At 36.4% G+C, this 20165-nt stretch overlaps 1 protein-coding gene and 1 long non-coding RNA gene across 2 annotated transcripts in view; both read left to right on the top strand.

Moving 5' to 3' along the window:
• Positions 1–20165, top strand: part of Nf1 (neurofibromin 1) — a 350626-nt gene that overhangs the window by 92346 nt on the left and 238115 nt on the right.
• LOC148946340 (uncharacterized) lies at positions 3015–13278 on the top strand. The gene is made up of 2 exons (XR_016142525.1): positions 3015–3172; positions 13054–13278. It is a non-coding gene; the product is annotated as an uncharacterized LOC148946340 (long non-coding RNA).

Here is a 20165-nt window from a genome sequence, read left to right as displayed (position 1 = left end):
CTAATTGAAATTGTAAATTTAAGACTATGAGATTAAAAAGGAAAGACTCCCAGGTCCTTACTTACAAATCAGCCGATCTCCTCTGCGACAGACTCCGTCTTTGTACCTTTTTTTTCAAAAAATTAGATGCAAATGATATCCAATTGTATGTTAGTCAAATTACAAATACTTTACTTTCTTTCCGAGAGCTTGTGAAAATATAGGCGAAAGGTTTGGACCTATAGGTAAAAGCGTTGTATAGCCTACGCGTTATAGGCGAAAGATCTTGCTTTCATCTAGGCACTTCCACCTCTGGGCAGTTCGCCCCGTTTACCCTTTTCATAGGATATTCCAGACCCATTAAACAAGGACTGCATTGGGAAAGACCTTATGGAGAGTTGGTTCCCTCACTATTGGCAGTTAGCCGAGAAACTTGCACAAAAAGAGCAATTATGAAATCTTTGGTTGCGTGTAGGTACGATTTTATGAAACTTTAGCACGTTTTCAAAACCCGACTTAATATCTGATGGACGTAAATATGTTATTTAAAAAAAATGCTTTTTCGAACGAGTATGGCATTAAAACTATTTCTTAACTTCTCGGGTATAACAAACTTCTCTTAAAATTGGAACTTCAACTTTGCCGCTGCAGCTTTATAACTTATTTTCAACGTAATATCTTAAATTAGACTTTTTTTCCAACACTACACTGTCATTCTATAACGAACTGATAAACGTTCAAATGCGGATAAGTCCATTTATTAGACAGTGAAAATAGAAACAAAAGCCTGGAAATTTCGATCACATGTATCACATGTAGAGCGATTGATATCAGCAGAAATACTAAAACATTAGAATTTAAACAAACATATTTATACAGAACAAAATAATAACTTTCAGTCCACGAATATTTACGGTTCTTTCACTAGATCTGTCTGAGAGAGTTCATTGGAAATTGTGCACATGAAAATGCAGCCAATCAAGTATGTAACTTAAATTCAACATCCAATCAAGTATGTAAGTATAAATTCCACATCCAATCAAGTATGTAACTATAAACTCAACATCCAATCAAGTATGTAACTATAAAATCAACATCCAATCAAGTATGTAATTATAAATTCAATCAAGTATGTAATTATAAACTCAACATCCAATCAAGTATGTAACTATAAATTCAACATCCAATCAAGTATGTAGGTATAAATTCAACATCCAATCAAGTATGTAACTATAAACTCAACATCCAATCAAGTATGTAACTATAAACTCAACATCCAATCAAGTATGTAACTATAAATTCAACATCCAATCAAGTATGTAAGTATAAATTCAACATCCAATCAAGTATGTAACTATAAACTCAACATCCAATCAAGTATGCAACTATAAATTCAACATCCAATCAAGTATGTAAGTATAAATTCAATCAAGTATGTAACTATAAACTCAACATCCAATCAAGTGTGTAACTATAAATTCAACATCCAATCAAGTATATAAGTATAAATTCAACATCCAATCAATTATGTAAGTATAAATTCAACATCCAATCAAGTATGTAACTATAAATTCAACATCCAATCAAGTATGTAACTTAAATTCAACACCCAATCAAGTATGTAACTATAAATTCAACATCCAATCAACTATATAAGTATAAATTCAATCAAGTATGTAACTATAAACTCAACATCCAATCAAGTATGTAACTATAAATTCAACATCCAATCAAGTATTTAAGTCTAAATTCAACATCCAATCAAGTATGTAACTATAAACTCAACATCCAACTAAGTATGTAACTATAAATTCAACATCCAATCAAGTATGTAAGTATAAATTCAACATCCAATCAAGTATGTAACTATATACTCAACATCCAATCAAGTATGTAACTATAAATTCAACATCATTTCTTTTGCAATTAGAGGAAGAGGGAGAATATGCCTTCTGAATTTCTAAAGAAATTCAACTTTCCTTAGAAATTCAACTTTCACTTAGGCATTGTTAAAGACGAAAATTTCAAACTCAAGACTTCGGTTGAATCCTATTAATGAAGTCTCTCAGGCAGATCTAGAGAATGGACTGTAAACTATTTGTGGACCGGAAGTAATTATTTTGTTATGTAAAAATATGTTAGTTTTAATTTTAATATTTTAGTATTTCTCCTGATGACGATCACTGTATAGGTATGTATGTATCTATATTCGAAAAAAAGCCATCGGGCCATAAAAAAAAAAACAGAACATAATACGTAACAAAACCCCCAAAAAACACAAATAAAAAAAAAACGTACTTATAAATGAATCTTCACGGAAACATTTATAAAGAGATACATCTTTCACGATGTATCAACCCTTCATCAACATACTTAGCCAAATTCCTTAATGCCATTTTAACTTGTGAATGTCGTGATCCTACAATCCCTTCCACCCACCTTCTATTTGCCAACAATAACGAAAAACATTCATTTCTCAGATCTGCCAATTCCTTACAATTCCCCCAAAAATTAAAAATATCCTCATATGTGATCGAAATATCCAGACATATCGAAATATCCGAAGATATCGAAATATCTGTTTTCACTTTCTAATAAATGGAATTAGCCCCATTTGAACCATATTATTTTTATAACACATTTCTTGAATAAAAATTAATTGCTAAAAAAAAGACTCCAGGAGAGTTACCATGGATTCTTTTAAAAATCAAAGATCCTAGTAAAATAGTCTGCAAAACAAAATTTGCTTGGAAAAGTATTCCCATGCGCAAATGGGCTACAATTTTCCCAGAACGAATAACAGTCATCGGCTTTCAGAAAAATAAAAAATATTCTTAAAGTTAAACAATTTTATAAGCCGAGCCAAATTTAGCTACGTTGCAAAATAGATATTAATTCTTTTCACATATTAACTTCAGAGAATTAAGTACTGAATAATAAGAACTTGGGTAAATGAATCATGAGACTAATACAAATGAGATAATCTGGATAACTGCAATATAACACGCAAAGCTAAGAATAATAAGATTCAGTCAAAATCAAGAAATTAGTGAGGAATAATTAACCAATCTGAAGCATCACGATGAACCGACGCGAAAACGAATTCCTAGTCGACCTTAAAGCTGACAACACTGGTGTCTGTCACTCTAATAGAAGACATTCTACAACTTCGATTACTTCAATGTCTGCAAAGGTTAGTAAAATCCTTTTGATTCTCAACTGTCGTACGTAAAGGGTTAGGTCTGTCCACCCCGGAAAATTACGCCCAGCCAATTCATTCATGTAAAATACTCCCCCCCCCCCCGTGTAAAATTGATTTACGAAAGGGAAATTAAAACAAATAAAAAGAATAAAGGAAATATTTAAGTAAAGAGCAATTCGGGTCAATAGTGACTAAAACTAAGAAAAGAAAAGGTATGAAAAGAAAAGGTAAGAAAAGAAAAACTCTAAGAAAAGGTTAGTAAAATTCTTTTGATTCTCAACTGTGTCATATGTAAGAGGTTTGGTGTACCCCCCCCCCCACCCCCACCCCCAAAAAAATTCCGCCTAACCACTTCATCTCAGGAAAATTCTCCCCCCCCACCCCATGTAAAGTTAAGTTGCCAAAGGGAAATCAAAAAAATAAAAAGAATGAAGAAAATATGTTTTCTGGGATATTCTACCAATATTCTCAAATACACGTAAAATATATTGTGTAGAATCAAACAGTGCGCGGTAATGAACAGTAAGTAAAGAGCAACTCTGGTCAATAATAACCAAAAATCTAAGAAAAGAATTTTGATAACAATAAATAACTCATAAGAATTGGCTTTTTATGCTGATTCCAAATATAAAAAGTTGATCAAGTTTAATGTTACACATCAAACACAAGGAGCGTGAAAAAATTAAATTAAAAAAAAAAAAACACCATTAGATTCATCGTATTAAAGAAGACCTTAAAGTGGAGATTTTGCACAATCCTATAAGAGAGTGTTTACAAACTCCTGAGCAAGAAAATCTTACTCATATCTAGAAAAATGTGGAATTTTTCTTTTTTTCCAGAAGAAAGATCACGGATATGTATTTTTCCCAAGGGTGGTCATGTCAAACAGATGATCATAGAAGATCGGGAGAGGGTTCATTCAAACGAAAATAAAAAGTTCTAGTGTCCTTTTTAAGTGACCAAAAGGATTGTGCCACGGGAAAGCGACATTTTTTGCCATTCTGTGGCACTATATTACTACTTTGTTCCATGGAGAACCAAGTTAAAATCGATTAAAAATTCTGAGATAGCAAAACGATTTAAAAGTATCAAAAACTATGTACTCAGCTTTCCAGTTACAGAGGAAGCAATGTCGCGCGCTTGGGGCATTCGTTTTTGAAAAATCGCGCAGTCCATACAAGTAAAGGTACTTCAGACTAGAAAATCTTCTAATGTTCGTTTTAAATTTTAATGTCACTTCTTATTTTTAGTTATAAAACCTTGTTTTTTTTTAATTTAATTTCTGAATGATTTTCAACTAATGGAGGTTCGAATTTGGCTCACCGTACATGAAAAAAAGTATATTAATTTCGGCACATTTATTCCGTCTATGAAGGGTTGCCCCCTCCTCAATACCTTGCTCTTTGCGCTACAACTGTTAGCACTTTTAAAAAAGCTTCCTATTCTAACGGCCCTGGCCTTTCAGTAGACGCTCTTAAAAAATTGCGACAAACAGTCAAACTTTAGCGTAAAGAGCGAGGCATGGAGGAGGGGGCAACCCTTCATATATGTAACAATTTCTGTTCATTTTTCAAATAATGCCGGTAAATCTGGCTCATTCTCTAGGAAATATACCCCTCCCCTCACAGAAAACTCATCCGTGAAAATTTTATCCAACGTAAAGTGCACCCCCCGCCCCCCCGTAAAATTCCCTCCATATAGTTACATACTCGCTGAGAATCCCCCTCCCTTTAAAATTGCTTGCGGAATCAGATTCCACTATCGGTTTCTAAATCACTCCAAAAAGCCCCCTTCCATGGAAATTATTTCCCGGAAATCCAAACAAGCAGAAAAAAGGCCGTGGATAATTCCCCTGGAACATCTCCACATGAAAAATTTTGAAAAGAAAATGTAAAACAATTAAAAAAAAATTCGTATAGTAATTCTGTCAAATCTACCAAGTGTAACATTTCCCCTGGAATATTCACCCCCCCCCCCCCAAGAAATTTCCCTCCCCAAGGAAGATTTTTCCTACAGAAATCCACCAGAAGCAACCCCCCCCCAAATAAAATGTCTGTGTACTTCCCAATAACAAATTCTATGCGTAAATAATGGGCAAATTTGCACAGTTGCTCTCCAATCTTTTTGATCAGTTAAAAAGGGCACTAAAACTTTTATTTTCTGTTCAAATGCACCCTCTCCGAATCTTCTAGGACCATTATTTCGATACAATCACCGCTGGAAAAAAAACAACAACAAATAAACACACATCCGTAATCTGTCTTCTGGCAAAAAATAGCGAAATTCCACATTTTTGCATATATGAGCCTGAAACTTCTACAGCAGGGTTCTCTGGTACGCTGAATCTGATGGTATGATTTTCATTGAGATTCTTTTAAATTTAGGGGTGTTTCCCCCCCCTATTTCAAAGATCAGCCAAATTGTCTCAGGTTCGTAAATTTTGATGGTTAATACAAAACTTGATGTATCTTATATATTTGTGATAAGAATAAGTTGATTCTTTTGATGTATCTACTGATACTAAAATTCTGTTTTTTAGAGTTTTGGTAACTATTGAGCCGAGTCGTTCCTTGCTTATAGTTCGTAGCCACTAACTGTTTGATCAGGGCTTGACGACTTCTTGAAGACTTTCTTTAACTAAACTATCGCTTCTCTATTTGGAATAAGGGGCTCTGTAAATTTTAAATTTTCTTGGTTCAGACTTGAGAGTTTGACTCATTGTTATTTAGATGAAATTATAAAAAAGAATGCCCTTTAGTCAGAGCGCCAAGCTTGGCTATCACGCTTATTTCAAGAAGGGGGTACGATAGAATGTTTTTTTTTTTTTAAATAAATACCAAAAGATAGCCTAAAAAACGCAGATACCAAACATTTGGATTAAATTTGGATCTGAACTTCAGATTTCCCGAAAAATGCTAATTAGCGAGCAAAAACCTCAAACACCAGTTTCAGACGTCATTTTCCGGTGTCCTTTAGAAGAAAAAAAGCAAGATTGGTGTTGTCTTAACTGCTGTTGTTTTAGTATCAAGACTGAATCAAGACAACAGAAGTGGAGAAAGATGTTTCTGGCGATATTTTTTGGTTAATTCAGTGGAGGTTACATAGCATGTGATGTTCTTTGTAAATAAGAACTTTTTTGTATGTCATCACTTGGTCTCATTGGGTAATTTCTGTATTTACCGAAAAGACTTGAGTGAAAGGGTATTCCTCTGAAGCTGATATTACAGTTCTCTATGTTTAACGCCCATACTATTTCAGTTTTGCTTATGCTCTTTTGGTCCATGTCCAAATTATTCTGAGTGGCATACCAATAGCTGTATTTTTGGCACTTGTTACCATGCATCAGAACTGGCAAAAAGTTGGTCATGAATCTCAGTGGAAAGGATTTTCCTATGCACTGCAAGGGTTGCTTCCAGTCAGGTCATAACGAGATAGATATGAAATAAACAGACCGTGTGATTCATAATTTAATCTTCTATATGAATACAATAATCATTTGACATAATTTAGAAAATTTTGGGATTTTCAGTTACCAGAATTTGAAAAGCCTGATTTCGTTTTCATTTTCAGCTTTCTCGGAATTTGGGTCTAAGCCACTCCACCCACAACCCTGTAGCCTGGCCCCAAACGGATTACGGTCGCTGTCGATGCTAACCAGGGCTCACGCACCGATATATTGCAGAAAATATTAAGTCATGAACTTGTTTCATATCCACCGGCACTGTTTGAGGTTTAAGAACTCGCAGTTAGTGTGCTTTATTTGAATTTCTGAAAGACTCTCTTACCATCGAAAAGTGGCCAGCTGAAGTACCGAGTTTCCCAGAGGCAGCAAGCGTGGGAGTTGTTGTTGATTTTATGCCCTTTACAAGAGGCCAACTTCCTAGGAGGGATGAAATTTGAGTAGACTTTACTAAAAGGACTTTTAGGAATCTCCTAGGGAAACTTCCTAAACAAAAACATCAGCTACATGTATAGTAGACCGTTATGATGGTCTATTTAAAGACACTGCGGTTTGTGAAGTCGTTTCTTTGAAAGACAGTAGTGGTTGCCATGAACGGTGTGGAAAGAGGCCTGGAAAATCCTTTTCAATTCAACCGAATATGGTTCTCGATAACTGGGACTATATCCTGCTTAATAGCCAAAGTAAAGCAAAGCTTATAGAATATATTTTTGACCATTGCACTAGTACTGACCGCAAACTCCTTGCTTTTCCAGTGTACATATCAGGAGGATTTGCACATAGAACTGGAGTAGTTAAGCTGCTTCCAGGTAACTAGACTGTAAGGTGCGAGAGATTTGCCAATGAACTGAACAGCATACATGAAGAAGCGGATAACGCGTCGCTTTTCACGCGGGTTGCTGTGACAGGACGGGGTGCATGGATGTAATCGTGGAAGCAGATGACACAGACATTGTGGTCATCTTGCTTCAGTCTTTTAAGACGATTGAAAAGCAAAGCCATGCCATCCCTAATGTTTTGGTTCGCTTGCAAGGCAAAGTCATTTTGATCACTGAACTTGTAAATAGATTCCCACCGTCTCTAGTGAATTCAATTGCGTTTTTGCACTGTTTCACCGGTTGTTATACTGTCAGCTTCATTTTCTCTAAAGGAAAGAAGACGATCCTTAGAGCAGCTGTGCTGTGGGTACCTAGAATATCTGCTCTTACTGAACATATTTTGGAACAAATCGACCGAGTATTTGAGATTGAGGAAGATATTATGAAGCTGTGTGGCGAGATTTTGATCGCCTCATACAGAAAATCAGATGAAATTTGGTGTTTGAATGACCTCCCCGTTCACTTGTTCTCTCGCTGGAAAACGCTGAAGAGCCTGCCTCCAATCGAAGACTCATTTTTTTTTTATACATGTGAAAATGTGCATTTACCAGCGGTCAATTATGCTGCAGGATCTTACGCCTCGCCCCTCGTACCTTTCTCGGGTTTATTTTGGATGGGAGATGAAGGACATATGCATAGTACTCATTAAATCAACCTTTCTGCTTGGCCATCCACTATTCCGAAAACTTCGCCATATTGCAAGTGTGAATCTTTTGGACAAAAATGTCCATTTTCAGGCAGAGGTTGCGATATTTTGTGCTCTTGTTGTGGGAAGTGCTGCCAGGCCGAGGCTGATTCAGACGAGGAATAGTTGTGTGTGACTTGCAATGAAAGGATACTAGGAAAAAAACCGTAATGAATTTGGGAATGTGAGTATTAAATAAATACTGTTAATTCTGACTTTGTTTCGTTTCTTTAACTGCGTCATTAATGCCTCATATGGCCTCTAGGCATTTCTATCTTGTTTTGAGCGGAAAACTGCACCTCAAACTTCGTGGAAGATGCATTTTCTTGCATGAAACACCAAAATAAAACAAAATGTCAAACTTCGGAGTGTTCCACCCCTAGCAAGCAAGTGCCGTTTGTATTTATCGAATCAGCATGGTCGATTTAGGAGGAGTAGGCTAATTTTCGTACCTGCCCTATTCCGTCGTGGTATGTTTCACATTTTGAGCACCTGGCGCCAGGACTACTTTTAAAGGTACCCCAGAGAGGAAAACCTTGTGATGTACGGCTAATGGATCGCAAAGGGTGAACTGGTATTATACACTATAGTTTTTGGCAGCGGCGTCACGTAAAAGAAGAGAGGACACCCCTTCCTCAACATTTTCGGCCATTACAATAAAAAAAGATCAGGTCAGTCAAAATGAGGCGCGAATCGCAACTATTTACTAGGCTGACAGTACGATTAGGCACATTTTTTCTTATGCAAATGGCTGAGAGAAATATATGATGTAAAATCACTAAAAGAAGATCAGTCTCAGTCGGCAAAGAACAAAATTACACAATTGTAACAGCAATATCACCCAAATCAGTCGCTAGAAATCAGCAGCCAGTCGGCAACATGAACCCCCCCCCCCCGCCAAACATTTTGGCTAGTAATGATTCTGGTTAGTACCAGACCAAGTCCATGGGAAGCGATTAATCGTACTTTTTAGTACCAGCCTGTCATATTTGTGCAATTCCATCATAAGCTCTTCTATAATTCCTACTATTTCAATATTTTCAAATTACTTTTTTCAACCTTCATTTTACCCTGCTATAATACCTCAACCCCCTAAAACACCAAAAAAGAATAAAAACTAATAAAATGGAAAAGTAAATATTCTATAAATACATTCTGCTTATGTTTTGGAGTATAGTTAGAATGTTCCATATATATTTTTTTTCTTTTCTTCAATATTTTTATTTGTCATAATTTCTCCTTGGCTGCTCAATTTTACATCTTGTGAATTTTATGGGGGGGGGGGATTTCCGCAGGGGGAATACAGCTAGCACCCAAACGTATTCATACACCAAATGAGGAGTACTTTTTCTTTCCAAGATTATACATTTTAAAAAAAATTATGTTGTTAAAGTGCAGAGGAAATGTGTCAAGGTAAGCCAATGAGCATACCTTGAGTTGGATTGATTTCCAGTTTTGAAACTACCATGCCCCAAAAATTTATATAAATAATTTACACTCTGGAGCAAAAAAAAATACTACAGAAACTGAACGAATCAATCTGGAATAGCTCCAAGAAGCGTGAATATTTTGTCAGGATTTTCTTCCCAGAGCAAAATAAAAACGCGTTCTCGAAACTTATTCGCAATCGTTTTTGGAGGTACTTTTTACAGTATAAAAACCCTGTACAGGGTTTGTCCGGAAAGTAATAGGACTGAGTCGATTTAAAAACATTTATTGAGCCAATCATTGCAATTCTTTAAAAACTTCAAAAATAGGCTCCTTTTACGTCAATGCAGCGCTGCCAGCGTTATTTCCAACCATTTAAGAAGTCATGGTATGCACTCTCCGGAATAGCCTTGAGAGCCGCGGTGCATGCTGCTTGGATCCCCTCTGTCGCCTCAAAATGCCTCAAATTGTCTTTCATCGGCCTTTTCAGGCAAGGAAACATTCAAAAGTCAGGGAGGCCACATCCGGGCTGTAAAGAGGCTGCGGAAGCGTTGGGATGTCGGCCTTGGTCAAGTAGTTGTTAACAAGAAAGGCGGTGTGAGCTGGGGCGTTGTAATGGTGCAACTTCCTTTCGGCTGCGAGGTTTTGTCGGACCCAATTGACCGTTTGTTTGAGTCTTTTGAGCGCTTCCACATAAAACTTGACGTTGACAGTTTGTACATGAGGAACAAACTCATGGTGGACGATGCCTTTGATGTCCAAAAAGACAATGAGCATCGTTCTCACTTTGGATTTGCTCATTCTTGCCTTTTTTGGGCGAGAAGACGCCGACGTGTGTCACTCAGAAGATTGCGTTTTTATCTCAGGATCATGCTCAAAAATCCAGGACTTGTCACCTGCCTTTACGTTATTCAAAAATTGGGGTCACTTTCACACATATTCAAATTTTCTTGGCAGACTTCCATTCGCCGCAATTCCTGGTCGTCAGTGAGCACATTTGGGACCATCTTCGCGCACGCCTTGCGCATGTTCAACTGAACCGTCACAATGTCACGAACGATAGATTTCGGTAAATTTGACATTTGGGTAATTAAAGGAATGGTTAGTCGACGGTCTGAGTTCAAAACTTTGCGCACACGAGTCACATTATCGGTGTTTGTCGAATTCGAAGGTCTTTCCGCACGGTCTTCATCGGCAAACTCTTCCCAACCCTCCCAAAAAGGTCTGGTGCCTCCAAAACAAACCACTTGTTGCTAAAGAAAAATCTAGGTAAGTCTGCTTGTCATATCAGACATCTCTGTTACAGATTTACAAATTTGTCAAACAGAATTTAATCGCGTACCTCTGCTCTAACGAACGCTGCATTTTTGGCTTGCACCAGACACAGAAACCACGTTGCACAAAAATGCATGTCCTGACTCTCCAGGTGCTTGGAGACAACTGACTGGCCGCTCTTTCGTTAGCTAGGAACGCCCTCCACCGAATCCAATCGGCGCGCGCACGCTCCGAAGTACAATCACGGCAGAAGAAAATCAGTCCTATTACTTTCCGGACAAACTCTGTATACTAAAGACATTTTTTGTTTGTCTATGGCTATGAGGTTACAAAGGTGTTTAGAAAGTATATAATATTTTGGGCTATAAACACAGAGCCCAGTGAAGGAAAGGATTCAAATATTCCCGTTGAAAGATAAACTTAAACTACAATTCAATATATCTCCACTCCATACACTTGTCACAACGATGTTGCGGCCATTTTTAAAAATAGTTTCCACTTGAGCCCTAACCCATTTTTCCTTAGTGTGGATATGGGTGCGCTTAACGGGTTGCTGCTGCGCTGTTGTGTTAGAGGTCGTGCTGAAATTATTTCTTTTTTAGCTCGTTATGCTTGTCCTCTCTGTAAAGAGGAGGAAGAAGATTTGGAACGTTTTCTACGAGAGTGTCCGGTGCTTTCTGATTTCAAGGAAAATATTTAGATGGCATTGATTTGCTACTCCCTAATATTCTTCAAGGTAGTAACCCAACAACAATAACTTGACTTGGGGAGTAGTGATTTATCCTGACAAGCGATTTCCCTGTTTCGAATACATTTTTTGTGTCTATGGCCCCTAGGCTTTAGAAAGACACTGGTCGATCTGTATATCTATCAGTAATAATAGCCATAGAGCGGACTTCACGAGGTCTTCTTTTTCTAGTAAAAAGACCATTACACGGAATTTTTCACCTCCATTTGTTTGCTTTGTTTACCACGGTTGGCATATTGGGGCTTCGACCATCACATGGTCCCACACTAGTCCAGGTCAAGTATTTTCCATTAAAGTATTTCTTCATTTGTATGGTTTACAGGCATTCTGGTGGTTCTAAGATGATCTTGCAAATATCTTACTTAGCTGGAACAATTTAGCTGTGCTTTCAGCACATGGAAACACCGAAAGACACATACATAGTAGATAATATGTAGATGCCGTAATTAGGTCATACTTGTACCAATTTAGAAGGTTTCGCGAATGGACAATACGAGAGTGTTTAAGATGAATTGGGGCTCCTGTAACCCAAGAGCTGGTCAGTTTTTCTTATACCAGATTATTTTTTCCTGGAATATCTTAATTCCATAGCATCAGTGTTTCTATTTCTATCAGCCTCATTATATCTAATAACAATAATGACCTAATAACAACCTAAAAATAATAATGATCTAATAACAACCTAACAATAATGACCGGAGGACAAAGCAGGATTTAGATTTAAGCTAACAAAAATCTATAATTTGTCTATATAAGGCAATAGGGCCCAAATTAGACACACGGAAACACATAAATGCAAGTTATTTCTCTCTTGTTTTAGATCCTTTTAAATTTTATGTGTTACTCTGTAACTGGTATTCTTTGAATTCTATATTGATTTCCGCTGCATTTTTATGTGTTTTTCTTCGTGATACTCCACGTATTGTACCTCTGTATAGTGTGGGTTAGAAATAAATAATAATAATAATAATAATAAGCTAAATTATCTTTACTTTATTTATGTGGATACAAATGATTCAAATGGATGATGTGAAGCTTCAAAGCGATTTTTCTGTCAAAGAAATAAGAACTAAAATAAAGGTATATCTAAATGAAGCATTAAACAAATATATAATTAAAATAAATAAAATACAAAATATAACAAGTATAATACAATATAAATATACTAATACATATTTACACAATATAGTAAATTTATAGTAAAATTATTTTATTATGTAATATAATAAATGCAATATTTAAGAAATGTATAATAAAATAAAAAAAGAAATGGTATAAGAAAAACAATATTCAGATTTTGATGGGTTAAATCCTACAAATTATCCTTATTAAGAATAGGGCATATATTTTTTAATCTTTGTTTTATTATAAGCAATTATATTTTGTGTCGTTTTTCAGGCAGGTTTAGAAGCAGCGGGCAAAAGGATGCGTAGAGGATCAGAAACACTGGGCAAAGCATTAGTGAACTTGTTTCAATCCCAGGGCACTGTTTATGCTTCTCCGAATTAATGTTGTTATACGACAAATGGTAAAATAGCTTCCTACTGAAGTATCTCGAATCTTGGAACATATTGTTTCTTATCTATTTTGTACTATTAATGTATTATTATATGATTATCACGTGTTGCAAAACTTTCTAGCTAAGTATAATGCGATTTACTCAACGTAAGTTAGAACAAAAACACACACATAAGTAGGATAAGTGCCATCAAGAAGGGGCCGGCGAAGGGTGTCAATTCACAGAAATTAGGGGGAGGATGGTATTTTTTTAAGTTTTTCGACAAATATCCCCCAAAAAAACACTTTTTTGATGAAAATACCAAAGAAATATATTTTCCGAAGTCCATGGGGTGGCACACTCTCTTCCCAATAGACACCACAGGTGGGGGGGGGATACATTTATAAATATGTCAAAAGAGATATATTCTCTTTTAAATCTAGTGAAAACAACAAGTCTAAGCAGTACTTCCCCCCCCCGGTCTTGAAATAATTTTCAAACGAAACCATTGGCATGTAACACATGCAATTTTTTCTCACACGTCTCACGGGACTTTTATTTTGTTCCTGATTGCGACCAAGTAGTAAAGTGTGGCTTCTGTAAGTAAAATCTAAAATAATGAAATTTCAGAGATAAAATAAAAGAACAAAAAATCCACTTTTCAGTTTATTCCCAAACATGTAACTTTTATCAAGATTGCCTACACAAGTAATCTACATAAGAACATTTTCATGGTTTCACAGAATGGGAAAAACAAGTCTCATAACTTTCCGAATTGTTTAAACGACAATTCAGAAAGAAAACGCAAGGGAAAAGGTTCCACTTTCTTTTTTGGTTTTCAATATAAATTTTCATCAAAATTCACGTTGCTGACGATAAGCAACTTACACAGGATCATTTGCACAATTCAGCAAAAAAATACCAAAAGCAGAATCATTGCAGTCTATGTTGCTATCTTAACCCGGAATGGCCCGGAATGGCGCACTATGATTCAATCAAAATTATTCCTTAATAGAAAGCAGTAAATTATTGAATGATTATTATGTTACATATTCTAGACGGTCGCAGTGACTTAGATAAACGCTTATGACGAAACCTAAAATTTCCATACAGACGAAAAATGAAAATTCGTAAGCAAAATAAAGAACGAAAAAAAATTTCAACTAGTAAAATGGAACGAGGAAAGAAAAAGCATATTTTCAGCAAGTTTTGACTGCGTTGAATTAGCCATGTCCTATGAATAAACAATGACTGGATCATCAAGCAAGTGCTTCTAGCAGCTCCTTTGCCAGATTGGCGCAGATGTCCTGGCGGTCAATTGGTAGGCCGCTGTCAAAAACAACCTCGATACCATTCGTGGATTTCAATAAGTTTTGCAGAAAGTGGGAGAACTGCTGGTTCTAGTTTGCTCAAGAGCTGGCACAAGATCGCAATATATGGGAGTCAACCATACGAAGTCTTCTGGATGCTGGGAGAGGCATCCGCGTCTGGTCCCGCAGCAACTACAAGTAAGTAAGTACATTTTCAGCGAGGACCCTCGCCAATCTGTATCCAGTGCAATAGATTTCTTAAAATATTTATATTATATTTCTGAAAACTATGTCTCAAAAACCTCAATGTCAACCTCGTGACCCCCCTCCTACCCTAATTTTCAAAAATTGACGCCACTGCACATATCCTATTAGATCTCGCAGCTATTAGAATATTCATAATTCAACATTCCTGTCACAAGAAGTCAATTATGTTATTTTTTTTTCCGTTCTATTGATTGATCCCTTGATTTTGATGGCATTACAGCTAACCATCTTCAGCCTTAATGCGAACCAAAGATTCACATTCTTTAGCCAATCTTCAATTCGCAAAAGTAATTTCTTCAATTACTATTTCAAATGTTCTTTTGCTCGTCCATTGTACCCAAGGCCGTATCCAGAAGGGGGGGGGGGTATAGGTTTGGACCCCCCCCCCCCCCGAAATATTTTTCCGACTCGTAAAAGCGAAACAAAAATGCATATAAATTTTTTGATGTGTTTTTTAATGTTTTTGTACCCCCATCGCCGAAAAAAAATGACACCAACCGAAAAAAAAATCCTGGATAAGGCTTGATTATACCTGACAGCTTTTGTTCGGTACAGTGCCTTCAATGCTTAAAAAAGGTAAATATCCCCTTGATTGTTCATCTTTTCGCCCTATTGCGGTATCTTGTAATCAAAGTAAAGTTTCAGAAGATTTTTTTCTTCCTCATATTGCTTTTGGTACCGATTATGAGTGGAGTCAGGTTGGATCTCAACCTGTGTTGAATACAGCCATGCCCACCGTATTTCCATTCTTCTGGATGCTTCTGGTAATGAATGATCTGGTAATAAATATGCTCTGGTAATTAATATATATAGTAATACATAGTATATCTGGTAATATATAAGGTAAGATATTCACCTTTGTGGGCTTCATATTTCTAAAGTCTTCGATTCCGAATAAGTAAACATGGTAATGAATATGATATCTGGTAATATATATGGTAAGAAATTACCCTTTATACGCTTCATGTTTCTAAGGCATTCGATTCCGTTAACCATTTTCAACTGTTACATTTTTATTTTCGAATGGTATTAATATGCCCATCATTTTCGTACAAAAACATGGTTAAAATTAAGTAAAGTTAAAATTAATGGTTCTGTTTATGGTCAACGCATCCTTTTTCGAAAGGGAGCTCGACAAGGAATTTTTCTTCTAGATTGTTTAAATTACCAATTTCTCGAATACTTCTGAATACACCTTCAACTTCTAAAGTGATTATTTATTTATAACAATCTTTAATTAATCTTTATTTAAAAAGTTTATCATTAAATAGGTAGTCATTTTTTTTTTCTTTTTTATTTTATCCGTAGCTTTTTTTTCCTTTTTGTATTTTGTTGGGGTTATTTCTCGTTTCTTTCAGTGTCAGTTTACATTTTTTGTAGTGTAGATGCGAAAAACCAGATTTCCAGTTCAGTCACTAATAAAATATCAATCTATACCTTTACCTTAATTTTACGGTTTAGCTAACGCGTCATAGGGAAGGCATCATAACATCTAACCGTCAGGACCACTAACGTCAGGACATCGACAAAAAAATCCGTCAGAACCACTAACCATCATAACATTTAAAATTTTAAAACTTTAGTTTTTTGGGGTTTAGGGGGTACAAGGTACCTAGGTTAGGTTAGGTTACGTATTTAATATATGCTATGCTTTACCCCCCCCCCCCTTATGTGCAAATATATAGCCAAAATTTATTTTATATACTTATAACAATTATATAAACTTATAAATTTTTTGTCGATGTTATGACGGTCAGCGGTTCTGACGGTTAGATGTTATGACGTTTAGTGCTTGTGACGGTTAGTCGAAATGGTAGCACACCGCGTCATACCTAGCCTATGCTGATGATCTTTTAGTTATCCAAAAATATCTAAATAGCCTTTCGAAATTAGTAAGTTACTTAAGTGAAACATTTAGTTGATACATACGAGCACCTTTTCTTCGGTTCCCTCCCCCCTGTTCATCTTCTCCCGTTTGAGAAACAAAATTCGCCCCTTCCGTCTTATCTTTTCGGTGGATGGGCATTAACATTACTACCAATTTACATTATTTCCGTTCATGATTAGCCCCCAGATGGATAGCCAAAAATAAAATATTCGGTAATCTGTCATCCTTCATCAGTAAAACGTGTCCTAGCCATCTCAATCTTTCTTTGATTATAGCCCTAGAAAGTCGGATAAAACCATATTTTTCGTAAATGTTGTTGTTTGTCAGACATTTAGTAAAAAGCGCACAAAACAATCCAAAGATATTTCCTCTGTCTTTTCTTTCTTTACCTTTCTCTACCTTTTAAAGCGTTCCAGTTTCAGAACAGTAATTGACCACTGTCATTGCCATGGCCTCCCATATTCCAGTCTTTGTTCGGAGACTGACCACACTCCAAGTAATTGAAACATCTGAGAATCTTGTCTGGGCATGTCGAATCTTGCCTGGACATTGAACTCTTGCCAAAAATGTGAATCTTGCCAGCTGGGGACAGGTGCGAGGGGCTAGGAACTTCACTTGTTATTTTCCCTGTGTTAAAATCCCTATCAGACTGCACTTGAATGTATTAAGTCCCCACTACTCACATCTCCACCTTCATTTATTCCTAATCAAAGCGGGTTATTCTTCTTAAAATAAGTTTTCAAACCTGTTCTATCACCCTGAACTCAAAAAACATCCAAAAATCCATTCATTCTGTTAACATTTTCATCCATGATACTTAAATCATCAGAATAATCTAAGTATAGGAGAGTATTTCTTCTCGTTTGATCCCATGTACTCTCATAGCTTTTGAAGTGTTTCGCAGGACGTGTTCCATTAACATAATCCACACAAGCGGGGATAGGACATAGCCCAGTTTAATTCCTGATTCAACACCAAATCAACCGCTAACCATACTACCTACCTTAACTGCAGCGATATTATTCTCGTTTATAGCACAATCCACTTTAATGTATTTATCTGGTATAGATAAAAGGATAGGACCTTCACTAAAACTCTTCTATCGGCAGAATCAAATGCCTATTCATAACCAACAAAAATGAAGACTAAAGGGGTCTGATGATTGCGGCTTGGTTGAAGGATTTAGAAATAGAAAATTTGCTTAGTCAGAATGAAGAAAACACAGATACGAGTTATTTTATTCGCCGCCACTTTACGTTAAGAACAGAGGCACCAATTCTCGAAAATGTAGAAGGGAGGCAAGGGTTTTTAATTCATTTTTTTATGAAGATAAAAAAGTACAGTCAAAATCAAGTAGGGTATTTTTTGCTTTTTTCTTTTTTTTCAATGAAAATACAAAAAATGTGTTTTTAAAAACCTTACGAGTAATAGCCCCCTCCCCCACCCGCTATTGGCATCCTGGATAAAAAAGCCAACCGGTTATCTCTCATAAAAAAATAAAAATTATAGGAAACTTTCAGATAACTTCAAATGTAGAAAAATAATAGTAGGCTATACACAAGACCAATGCCGTATCCAGGGGGTTGAGATTACAAGGCTTGAGAACCCCCCTCCCCTTAATTATTTTCGACTGGTAAATAAGTAACAAAAATGCATACAAACAAACTTTTGATGCGTTTTGATGCATTTTACCCCCCCCCCCTCCCTTCCCCTCAAACAATAATTCTGGATATGGTCTTGCATGAGACCTATGCAAAGACATAAAATATATTAAATATTACCCTTAAAAAGTATATTAATTATATACATATATGCATAAATATATATATATATAAGCATAAATATATATATATATATATATATATATATATATATATATATATATATATATATATATATATAGCTTATATATATATATATTTATGCTTATATATATATATATTTATGCATATATGTATATAATTAATATACTTTTTAAGGGTAATATTTAATATATTTTATGTCTTTGCATAGGTCTCATGCAAGACCATATCCAGAATTTTTGTTTGAGGGAAGGGAGGGGGGGGTAAAATGCATCAAAACGCATCAAAAGTTTGTTTGTATGCATTTTTGTTACTTATTTACCAGTCGAAAATAATTAAGGGGAGGGTGTGTGTGTGTGTGTGTGTGTGTGTGTGTGTGTGTGTGTGTGTGTGTGTGTGTGTGTGTGTGTGTGCGTGTGTCTGAGTGTGTGTGTGTGTGTGTGTGTGTCTGTGTGTGTGTGTGTGTGTGTGTGTGTGTGTGTGTGTGTGTGTGTGTGTGTGTGTGTGTGTGTGTGTGTGTGTGTGTGTGTGTGTGTGTGTGTGTGTGTGTGTGTGTGTGTGTGTGTGTGTGTGTGTGTGTGTGTGTGTGTGTGTGTGTGTGTGTGTGTGTGTGTGTGTGTGTGTGTGTGTGTGTGTGTGTGTGTGTGTGTGTGTGTGTGTGTGTGTGTGTGTGTGTGTGTGTGTGTGTGTGTGTGTGTGTGTGTGTGTGTGTGTGTGTGTGTGTGTGTGTGTGTGTGTGTGTGTGTGTGTGTGTGTGTGTGTGTGTGTGTGTGTGTGTGTGTGTGTGTGTGTGTGTGTGTGTGTGTGTGTGTGTGTGTGTGTGTGTGTGTGTGTGTGTGTGTGTGTGTGTGTGTGTGTGTGTGTGTGTGTGTGTGTGTGTGTGTGTGTGTGTGTGTGTGTGTGTGTGTGTGTGTGTGTGTGTGTGTGTGTGTGTGTGTGTGTGTGTGTGTGTGTGTGTGTGTATATGTCTGTGTGTGTGTGTGTGTGCGTGTGTGTGCGCGTATGTGTGTGTGTGTGGGTGTGTGCGTGTGTGTGTGTGTGTGAGAGTGCGAGTGAGAGGGAGTGAGAGAGAGTGTGTGTATGAGTGTATATGGGTGTGGGAAAGAGTGAGAGTGTAGATGTGAAGGTAAGTGTATATGTGTGTGTGTTTATCTTTATAGCCATGGGATATTTTTTTTTCAGTGCCTCTGGGAATTTTTGTAAGTCGAGTCTGTAGGATATCGTTCAATAGTCACTGGCAGCCCTGATCCCTACAATGGAGAAAAATAGCATATCTGCATGCATGTGAGAATGAAAAAAAAAATCAAGCATAAAAAAATAGTGACAAAAAAGTAACAGGGACAAAAACGAGCAGAAAAAAATGACGAACGACGAAAAACACAAAATACCGATAAAAAAAAATAATAACACATCTAAGTAGATGAGGCCAGCACATTCTTACACAGTCAGCCATCTTGTTTGTACTTTTTGTCCCGCCATATATAACATACACAACATATACAACAACATACACAGCAACATAGACAACATGGACAACAAACATGAATCCAGAACTCCCGAAGATTAAACAAAATAGTCAGATCCCATTAAAAAAAAAAGGCAAATGGTTCCTAAACAATAGTAAAAAAAATAAATACCAGGTACATAGAATGACATTTCAAAGGAAAACTCAACAAAGGTCCTTTTCATATGAGATCAACATCGACTAAAATGAGATAACAAATCCATAGAACATTAACAAAGAC

The sequence above is a fragment of the Artemia sp. Qi Xiang Cuo genome, chromosome 12, assembly GCF_049724085.1.
Source record: "Artemia sp. Qi Xiang Cuo chromosome 12, ASM4972408v1, whole genome shotgun sequence".
NCBI classification, from domain to species: domain Eukaryota; kingdom Metazoa; phylum Arthropoda; class Branchiopoda; order Anostraca; family Artemiidae; genus Artemia; species Artemia sp. Qi Xiang Cuo.
This window is presented reverse-complemented; position numbering and strand designations above follow the sequence as displayed.